This window comes from Manis pentadactyla, chromosome X (genome assembly GCF_030020395.1).
Source record: "Manis pentadactyla isolate mManPen7 chromosome X, mManPen7.hap1, whole genome shotgun sequence".
Taxonomy (NCBI): Eukaryota; Metazoa; Chordata; class Mammalia; order Pholidota; family Manidae; genus Manis; species Manis pentadactyla.
Window position 1 is genome coordinate 41,833,484 of NC_080038.1, and position 10,303 is coordinate 41,843,786.

Sequence of the window (10,303 nt, forward strand, 5' to 3'; positions counted from 1 at the left end):
ACTTGTAGCAGAGAGACTGTGGAGGCTTATCTCTATTAGGACAACTCTTAGCCCAAAGACCAGTCTTACGACAGATGTTACACTTATTATCTCTCTTAGAATTCTGGTCAGGACCTGGTGAGCCTCTGGACATGGACTGAGCCGCAAGGGCGGCTGGTAGCTGAGTATGTCGGGTCTCCTTCCTTCTTTCCTTTTCCTGAGCCCTAGCCTCTCTTCCTGATCATGGCCATAGAACACAGTATTGTCCGTGGTCAGGAGCTCACCTATACTGCTATTAGGGTTTGCCTGGGTCTGTTTTAGTAATTTTTTCCTGATGTCAGATGATGACTATCAGAGGAATTTATTTCTCACAATTACTTGTCCTTCATATGTGTCTAAATCTAGATTAGTATATTTAGTGAGGGTGTCTCTCAGTCTTTCTAAGAAAGTAACAGGATTTTCCTCTGGTCCCTGACTAATGGCAGCAACTTTCGAATAGTTAATAACTTTTTGCCTGGCGTTCTTTAGCCCTGTCTTTATGAAAAAGAGGAAGTTGTTTCTTCCCCACATATTGTCTTTATCATTATAATCCCAATTAGGATCTGTAAAGGGGACAGCTGTTTCCCCAGTGGGAAATTTAGTATCTGATAAGTGGATACTACTGGCAAATTTACAGGCTTCTTTAATAAGTCTCTCTTGTTCAGGGTCAGAGAGTGTCTATCCCAGGATTATCATGACATCTTTCCAGGTGAAGTCATAAGCTAGACTGATGTGCTGGAATTGATCAATACAGTGTGGATAAAAGGAGAGTTCCTGTGGCCAGGATTCTCACCTAGCCGTGGTTGACTAGCTCACTGCACACCTGTGGGCAATACATGGCTGTTGACTCTATATAAAGAGCTCCGCCCAGTGCTTTGTGTGATACACGGTGGCAGGGCTGCAAGGCTATAGGAGAGCAGAGCAGAGGCTGGAGTGGTGGCAGTGCCGAGGACAGGCCCAGAAGACAGCTGTGAGGGATGACTGTGCAGAGAGGCCCGGAGGACAGCTGTGCAGGATGGCTGTGCAGAGAAGCCCAGAGGACGGCTATGCGGACAGAGGGTCCCAGAGGCAGAGATTGGCTTGCTGCATGCAGACTCGCTCTGAGTGAACGGGATTTTAGTGACTGGCCTGCCACTGTGAAAATAAAGTTGGGTATAATCCTTTCACCCCAAGAACGTTTTGCTGTCATTTTCTTTGGTCACACTGAATTAGCGAACTTGCCCGGGGCTGAAACCCATTGGCAAGACAACAGTTATATGGATTGGTAGTATAGCTGCCAAGATCAGCTTTAAGCTGTTTTAATTCAGTTAGTGAAAAAGGTTTGTGGACTAGTACTGTGCCAAATTCTCCACCTGCCATTTCTACTAATGGGAAAACTTTAGCAGGTGCCTTTGGGAGATTTGAGTACCCAGGACTCTGTTCTTGATGGCCCTGTGGGGCTGGCTGTGACACTTTGCCCTTGGGTGGTCCTGGGTACTGGGGTGGAGGTAAAGCAGGCAGTGGAGCAGAGAGAAGGCTGGGAGGACTTTTTAACTTACAAGTCTGGCAGAGACTTGGGTTAAGAGTTCCATTAATTGGCCACTGTTCCTGGTCCCCTAGTTGATATTGGAGCCAGGCTGTGTTGCAAAAGAATATCAGGCTTTTCTTTTTAAGTGTCTCTGCATCTATTTGGGACCAATGAGAAAGGATACAGCCTAGTGGCATGGTAGCCGGAATGGATTCCTGGTTGCCCATCTAGGAAGAAACCAATGGGTTAGAGAGCCTAGTATTCCTGGGTCTATCTCAGAGGTCTCAGCATTCCAAGACCTGTAAATCTATTCCTGTTTCGGACGTCTCTGGCAACAGGACGGAGGACTGAAAGACTAATCCTGTGGAATGGGTTAGAGAGCCCAGTGTCCCAGGGTCTATCCCAGAGGTCCTGGCACAGCTAGCTGCCCAGGACTTTAATACATTCCGCGTCAGACATCTCCAAGTGGGATATGGAGGACTAGTCTTGTGGCTTCCTAGTGAAGGGTTAAAGGAGGCTTACAGTGATCTGAGATGATCCCGAGAGCTGGAGACAGTGAAAATCAAGGCTGGCAGGTATTTATGGGTGCCAGAAGGTGGCTCAACCATATGGAAACTGGAAAGGGTGTAGTGTCAGGCAGCAAAAAAACCTACTTTGGAGATGGCCAGGGTTGGACTTGGGTGTGATTTACTGTGTGCCTGGTTGTGCAGATGTTGTCTTACGGGTGGTGGGGAGCCTAATGCTCTGTCCCCGATCTGCGATCATCTTACCTTATCATGGGAGTCTTCTAGTGGTGGCCTGCCCTAGTGGCATTTTAGTGTGGCTGACCCGTGCCTGCTTTTGGCCAGAATGGCTGCCCAACAGAAATTGAAAGTAAGAGTGACTTACCACTGCTTTCTCTGAGGCATGGCACCAAAATATGTTGGGAAGGAAAGAACTCAGCTCGGTGTCGCAGGGAAGTCAGATATAGTGAGATGAGAGACCAAAGTCAAGAAAGCAAAGTAAGTTTGAATACACTCTGCATAGAGTAGCAAAGCGGGCCTGCCTAAGATAAGACAGGCCTGGATGCTCATTCTGAGACTTCTTTTATGTGGCTCTGGCAGGGCAGAGAGGTCCGTGATTGACAGCAGTCAGCTCTCTAGGCTTGTTCTGATTGGTGAAATGGGGACAGGGGCTGTGCTGTGCCTGTGCCTCTGATATTTCTTATCTGGGGGACCCTGGACATTTCCTAAGTCATCCTTGGACCCTGTGGCTTCATCTAATTAACTCGGAGTCATTTCTGGCTTTCTGGTTCCCCTGATCAACTCCCCAAGTCATCTTTGGGGGGCCCTTTCTCCTTTCCATCCTGCTCATTTCTGTCTTTCTGCCTAACATTCTGATGCTACTCTACAGCCTCTCCGCATATCTACTGACCAAAACACCAATATCTTTTGATTTATTAGGACTTCCTTGAGGAGTCATCACCATGTTTTTTGCCTTAAGACACATCACTGTGTCTGCTGAATCCCCCTGCTTTAACCATTAGTATTGTGTCTCTGACCCATTGAGGCCTCAGTAGGGTCTCGTGACCCCACATCAGCCCACATCACAGTGTCTGTTGAGACTATGTTAGCTGACAGTACAGTTTCTTCAAGATCCATGAGGCCCCAGCAGTGTGTTTGCTACTTTAGCTACCGTCACTGTCTGCTGATCTTTAGTTAGCCACAAGAACAAAGACTAACCTGTGTGAGCTTCCAGAAAGTATCTGCTGATTCTACACTAGCCTCACCTTGCAGATCACCCTTTAGCCTTGAGCACACTGTCTTTGACCCTGATAAGCCCCAACTACTGTGTTGTTGACCGTACATTAGCCCTCATCATTGTGCCTGCTGATGCCTCATGAGCCACTAATACAGTGTCTGAACACAATGCTCCAGCCATTAGAGCTCACACCATGTATGCTAACCCAGTATAGTTTAGACCTTGAGCAATGCAGGGGTTAGGGGTGCTGACCCCCTCTGCAGTTGAAAAGCTGCATATAACTTTGACTTTCCAGAAACTTAGCTATTAAAACTTGCTAATGACCAGGAGCCTTACCGATAACATAAACAGTCAACACTGATTTTGCACATACCATGTATTTCATACTATATTCTTAAAATGAGTAAGCTAGAGAGAAAATGTTTTTTCAAATTGTTGTAGATGTCCAAAAAATCTTCAAATACATTTATTGAAAAATATGCATATAAGTGGACCTGCACAGTTCAAACCTGTGTTCAAAGGTTAAATGTATTAGCCTCAACACTGACTGCTCAGTAGTTCAGTCTTTGCTTCATCTTTCTCAGTTATGGTATCTGCTCTGACCCTATATTAGTGTCATCACTATGTCTCCTAATACTGGTCACAAGTACAGTGCTTTTGAGCATTAAAAATCAGTCCAGTGTCTGCTGATCCCGTATTAGCCCTTAGTCACTGCTGATACCTCTAAAGTGATTTAGTCTCCACCCCAGCATTAGGCCATTCACTACCCCATCCCTGTGGATGCTGCTCCCTCATTATCCCCTACTTCAGCGTATTGGCTTCATGAGCCCCAGCATAATGCATGGGACTCATTGGTGCCTACCCTGTGTTAGAGCCTATCATGGTCTCAGATGCTCCTATACTAGCCACAGTACAGTGTCTGATCCCCATGTGTCCCCTTAGACATGTCTGCTGGTGCTATATTAGCTCCCATGACTGTATCTGTTGAATTCCCACTAGTTATCAATATAGTGTCTTTGATCTCTGTGATTTCTGCCTATAGTTTCTGATCACCCTATATCAGGACCAGTCATTGTTCCCTGATCTCTGTACACTGTTTGCTGGCTGTTCTTTCAATCCTTGGAATTGTTCCTTGGACTCTCATGGTTCCCTAGCCTTGAGACCGCTTCCTTGTTTTCCTGTTACCTGCGCTTCAGAGACTGTTTGCTGGTCTTTGGGACTGTGGCTTGGTCCTCACAATCTATCCCCTGTTGCACTGGCTATGTTGTAGTCCCTCTGAGTGTCTTGCAGATGTGAGGACTGTTTTGTGGTCTCTCCTGATGTTTGATGATCCCGCTGCCTCAGGTCCAGACACTTCTTTTGTCCTTCCAGCTGTTTCCCTGTTTCTTTGACTGTTCTCTCAGCCTGAGATTGTTCCCTTAACTCTCTGGCTCTCCTACATGTTTTTGGCTGTTGCATGACACTTAAGGATGGTTTCCTCTTCCCTTTGGCTCTTCTAGGGTCTCTCTGACTGTCTTCTAATGACAAGGACTGTTCACTGGCCCTCTGACTTTTTGATAGTCCCTCTGACTGTTCACATCACTGCAGTGACTTCCCTGGTCCCCATGTGTGTTTCCTAGTGTCCTGGGATAGTACCTCAGCCCTGGCCTATTGCCTGGAACTCCAGACTGTTCCTGCTGCTTCTACCTATTCCCCTGGAATAGGTTACCTTACTCTCCCAGTTGTTACCTCAATCCTCGTTATGTTCACACTTCCTAATGCCTTTTTTCTGGTTTCTCCAGCTGTTTTCCAACACCGAGGACTATTGTATACTCTGGATTTGGCTGAGAGCATTAAACAGCAGGTGGGAGTTGCAGGCTGCACAGGGCACACCTTCCAGGTAGATCCCTTTGGCTGCGGCTGTTAGGGAGCAGCAGACCCTATGGAGAGGCTGCCTACTTCAGAGCCTGGTGTAGCTCCTGGCAGGATATCTGTAGTCCTAGAGGCACTACATTTCCTCCCATTACCCTTCTAGAAAATTACAGTAAAATGAGTTAACAAACCCCACCCCAACCAGCACCCAGCCTTCCATGTATCTGTGTGTGAATCTCTGTTGGGGAGAGACTGATGGCTGAGAGGAAGCTCATGAGGGTGACAGCCCTGTGGCATGTGCAGCATGGGGTCCAGCTCAGTGGGTAGCCTGGTTGTTGGCTCTTCCTTCACTCCCAGCCTAAGAAATGGGCCTCAGAGTCCCTACCCAGAATCCTTTTGTGGTCTGTGCTAGGGTTCGAAGATGATTAATGGGTGTTTTTGCCTTGGCATTTTTTTAGGTGAAAATATGAAACTCTAATAATAATAACTTTATGTATAATATTAACTAACAGTGATTTAATTTCTAGACAAGCAATGTAGTATAATGATAAAAAACATGAACTCTGGAATGAAATCTGTATTCAAATCCTGCCCCTTAATGGTTTCTTAGATATAACACCAAAAGCACATGCTGTAAAACAAAAAGAAGAAAGTTGGACTTCATCAAAATCAAAAACTTTTGTACTGCAAGTGATACTGTCAAGAAAGTAAAAAGTCAACCACAGAATAAGAGAAAATATTTGCAAATCATATATGATAAGAGATTTGTATTTATATGTAAAGAATTCTTATAATTCAGTAATAAAACATAAACAGCTCCTTAAAAATAGGTAAAGGATATGAATAGACATTTCTCCAAATGAGATCTACAAATGGCCTAAGCACATGAAAAGCTGAGCTGTTTAATATCATTAAGCATCAGGGAAATGAATATCAAAACTACAATGAGGTATCACTTCACAGCCACCATATGGCTGGAATAAAAAGGATAAACAAGTATTGATGAGGATGTAGAAAAATTGGACCTGTCTTACATTGGTGGTGAGATGTTAAGTGGTGCAGCGATTTCGGAAAGCAGTTTGCAAGTTTATCAAAATGTTAAACAGAGAGCACTCCTAGGTATCCACCCAAAAGAAATGAAAACATGTTCATATTAAAACTTGTACACATATGTTCGCAACAGCATTATTCATAGTAGCCAAAAAGTAGAAACAGCCCAAATGTCCATCAGTTGATGAATGGATAATCAAATGCAGTATATCCATACAGTGGAATGTTATTCAGTAATAATAAGGAATGATGTACTGATACATGCTACAATATGGATGAAGTTTGAAAACATGTTACTTGAAAGAAGACAGTCACAAAAGACTACATGTTGATCTTGAGCCAAGATGGTGGCGTGAGTAGGGGAGCAGAAATCTCCTCCCAAAACCATATATATTTTTGAACTACAACAACTACAACTACAACTATTCCTAAAAGAGAGACCAGAAGATACAGTACAACGGCCAGTCTACATCTACATCTGTGAGAACTCAGTGCCTCACAAAGGGGAAAAAACACAAGCTGCAGCCCAGCGGGACCCTAGCACCCTCCCCATCCCAGTTCCCTGGTGGGAGGAAAGGAGTTGGAGAGGGGAGGGAGTGGAAGCCCAGGACTGCTAAATACCCAGCCCTGGTCATCTGCACCAGGAGCACAGACACACACTGCATGGTGAGCTGGATATTAGAGAAACGGAACAGTAAAATCTGTGAGCGGGTCCCTGCAGTCGGCGCCCCTGGGACAAAAGAAAAGCAAGTGCTTCTTGAAAGTCTTAAAGGGAAAGGGGCTTCACAGCTGGATGGCAGTGTCCCAGCACACAGCTCAGCAGCTGGGAATCCGGGGAAATTCAGGTGCTCCAGCCCCCTGGGAGGCAGCGCAGCTCTGAAGCCCCTCATGGCGATAAACAGCCTCCCATCCATTCCCCCTCTAATGTGGCCCCGCCATAGCAGGAGAGCACCCTGAGAGCAGCCATGCCCACAGAAACTGCCCAGAACCTCCTCTGCAGCCGCCCGGACCAGACTCAGAGGCCCCGCTGGCATGAACAGACAGAGGAAGCTGGGACAGCATGCCAAGAGTCGCCGTTCTTGCAGGAGAGCACACTTGGCACACCTGTGCCTTGCAGCAGGGCTCTGGGCAGCCCCGACGGCTGCCCCACCCATGGCAGCTCAGGAAATAAAACCGGAAGCTGCTCCGAGGAGGGCAAGGCAACCAGCAAGCAGGAAGGGAATTTGTTCTCCCAGCAAACACACACGCCGACTGCCCATGACTACCTCTATAGCCATGAAAAGGCAGAAGAATCTGATGCAGTCCAGAATCAACCAGACAACCCCTGAGAGGGAGCCTGCGGAGATAGATTTTACCAATGTTCCTAAAAAAGAATTCAAAATAAAGGTCATAACCATGCTGATGGACCTGCAGAGAAATATGCAAGAGCTAAAAGATCAAGTTAGGAGGGAGAATACAGAAATAAACCAATCTCTGGAAGAACGGAAGAGAAGACTTCATGAGGTGCAAGAGGCCATTAATGGAATAGAAAACAGAGAACAGGAACACAGAGAAGCTGATGCAGAGAGAGATAAAAGGATCTACAGGAATGAGAGAATACTAAGAGAACTTTGTGACCAATCCAAATGGAACAATATTCGCATTATAGGGGTACCAGAAGAAGAAGAGAGAGAAAAAGGGATAGAAAGTATCTTTGAAGAAATAATTGCTGAAAACTTCCCCAAACTGGGGGAGGAAATAGTCTCTCAGAACATGGAATCCCACAGAACTCCCAACACAAGGGACCCAAGGAGGACAACACCAAGACACATAATAACTAAAATGGCAAAGATCAAGGACAAGGACAGAGTTTCAAAGGCAGCTAGAGAGAGAAAAAAGGTCACCTACAAAGGAAAACCCATCAGGTTATCATCAGACTTCTCAACAGAAACCTTACAAGCCAGAAGAGAATGGCATGATATATTTAATGCAATGAAACAGAAGGGCCTTGAACCAAGGATACTGTATCCAGCATGATTATCATTTAAATATGAAGGAGGGATTAAACAATTCCCAGAAAAGCAAAAGTTGCGGGAATTTGCCTCCCACAAACCACCTCTACAGGATATTTTAAAGGGACTGCTCTAGACGGAAGCACTCCTAAGCAAAATAGATGTCACCAGAGAAAATAAAATCACAACAAAGAAAGCAGACCAACCAAATACTAACTAAAGGCAAAAAATAAAATCAACTACTCACAAAAGCAGTCAAACGAAACAAAAGAGCACAGAATAAAACACCTAACATAAAGAATGGAGGAGGCAGAATAAGAAGGGAGAGAAATAAAGAATCATCAGACTGTTTATAATAGCTTAATAAGTGAGTTAAGTCAGACAGTTAATAGTAAAGAAGCTACCCTTGAACCTTTGGTAACCATGAATCTAAAGCATGCAATGGCAATAAGTACATATCTTTCACAATCACCCTAAATGTAAATGGACTGAATGCACCAATCAAAAGACACAGAGTAACAGAATGGATGAAAAAGCAAGACCCATCTATATGCTGCTTACAAGAGACTCACCTCAAACCCAAAGACAGACAGAGACTAAAAGTCAAGGGATGGAAAAAGATATTTCATGCAAACAATAGGGAGAAAAAAGCAGATGTTGCAGTACTTGTATCAGACAAAGTAGACTTCAGAACAAGAAAGTAATAAGAGATAAAGAAGGACATTACATAATGATAAAGGGGTCAGTCCAACAAGGGGATATAACCATTATAAATACCTATGCACCCAGTACAGGAGCACCAACACATATGAAACAAATTCTAACAGAATTAAAGGAGGAAATAGAATGCAATGCATTAATTCTAGGAGACTTCAACACACCACTCACTCCAAAGGACAGATCCACCAGACAGAAAATAAGTAAGGACACAGAGGCACTGAACAACACACTAGAACACATGGACTTCACAGACATCTACCGAACTCTACATCCAAAAGCAGCAGCATACATGTTCTTCTCAAGTGAACATGGAACATTTTCCAGAATAGACCACATACTAGGCCATGAAAAGATCCTCAGTAAATTCAAAAAGATTGAAATTCTACCAAACAACTTCTCAGACCACAAAGGTTTAAAACTAGAAATAAATTGTACAAAGAAAATAAAAAGTCTCATAAACACATGGAGGCTTAACAACATGCTCCTAAATAATCAATGGATCAATGAACAAATTAAAAGAGATCAAGCAATGTATGGAGACAAATGACAACAACACTATAAAGCCCCTACTTCTGTGGGATGCTGCGAAAGCAGTTCTAAGAGGAAAGTATATAGCAGTCCAGGCCTATTTAAAGAAGGAAGAACAATTCCAAATGAATAGTCTAAAGTCACAATTATTGAAATTGGAAAAAGAAGAACAAATTAGGCCCAAAGTTAGTAGAAGGAGGGACATAATAAAGATCAGAGAAGCAAAGGATATCATCAGTAGAACAAAAAGACATCCTACAGTATGGGAGAATATATTCGTAAATGACATCTCATAAGGGGTTGACATCCAAATTATATAAAGAGCTCACACACCTCAACAAACAAAAAGCAAATAAGCCAATTAAAAAATGGGCAGAGGAGCTGAACAGACACTTCTCCAAAGAAGAAATTCAGATGGCCAACAGGCACATGAAAAGATGCTCCACATCGGTAATCATCAGAGAAATGCAAATTAAAACCACAATGAGATATCACTTCACACCAGTTAGGATGGCCAACATACAAAAGACAAACAACAACAAATGTTGGCAAGGTTGTGGAGAAAGGGAAACCCTCCTACACTGCTGGTGGGAATGTAAGCTAGTTCAACCATTGTGGAAAGCAGTATGGAGGTTCCTCAAAAAACTCAAAATAGAAATGCCATTTGACCCAGGATTTCCACTCCTAGGAATTTACCCTAAGACTACAGCAGCCCCGTTTGAAAAAGACAGATGCACCCCTATGTTTATCGCAGCACTATTTACAATAGCCAAGAAATGGAAGCAACCTAAGTAAGTATCCATCAGTAGATGAATGGATAAAGAAGATGTGGTACATATACACAATGGAATATTATTCAGCCATAAGAAGAAAACAAATCCTACCATTTGCAACATGG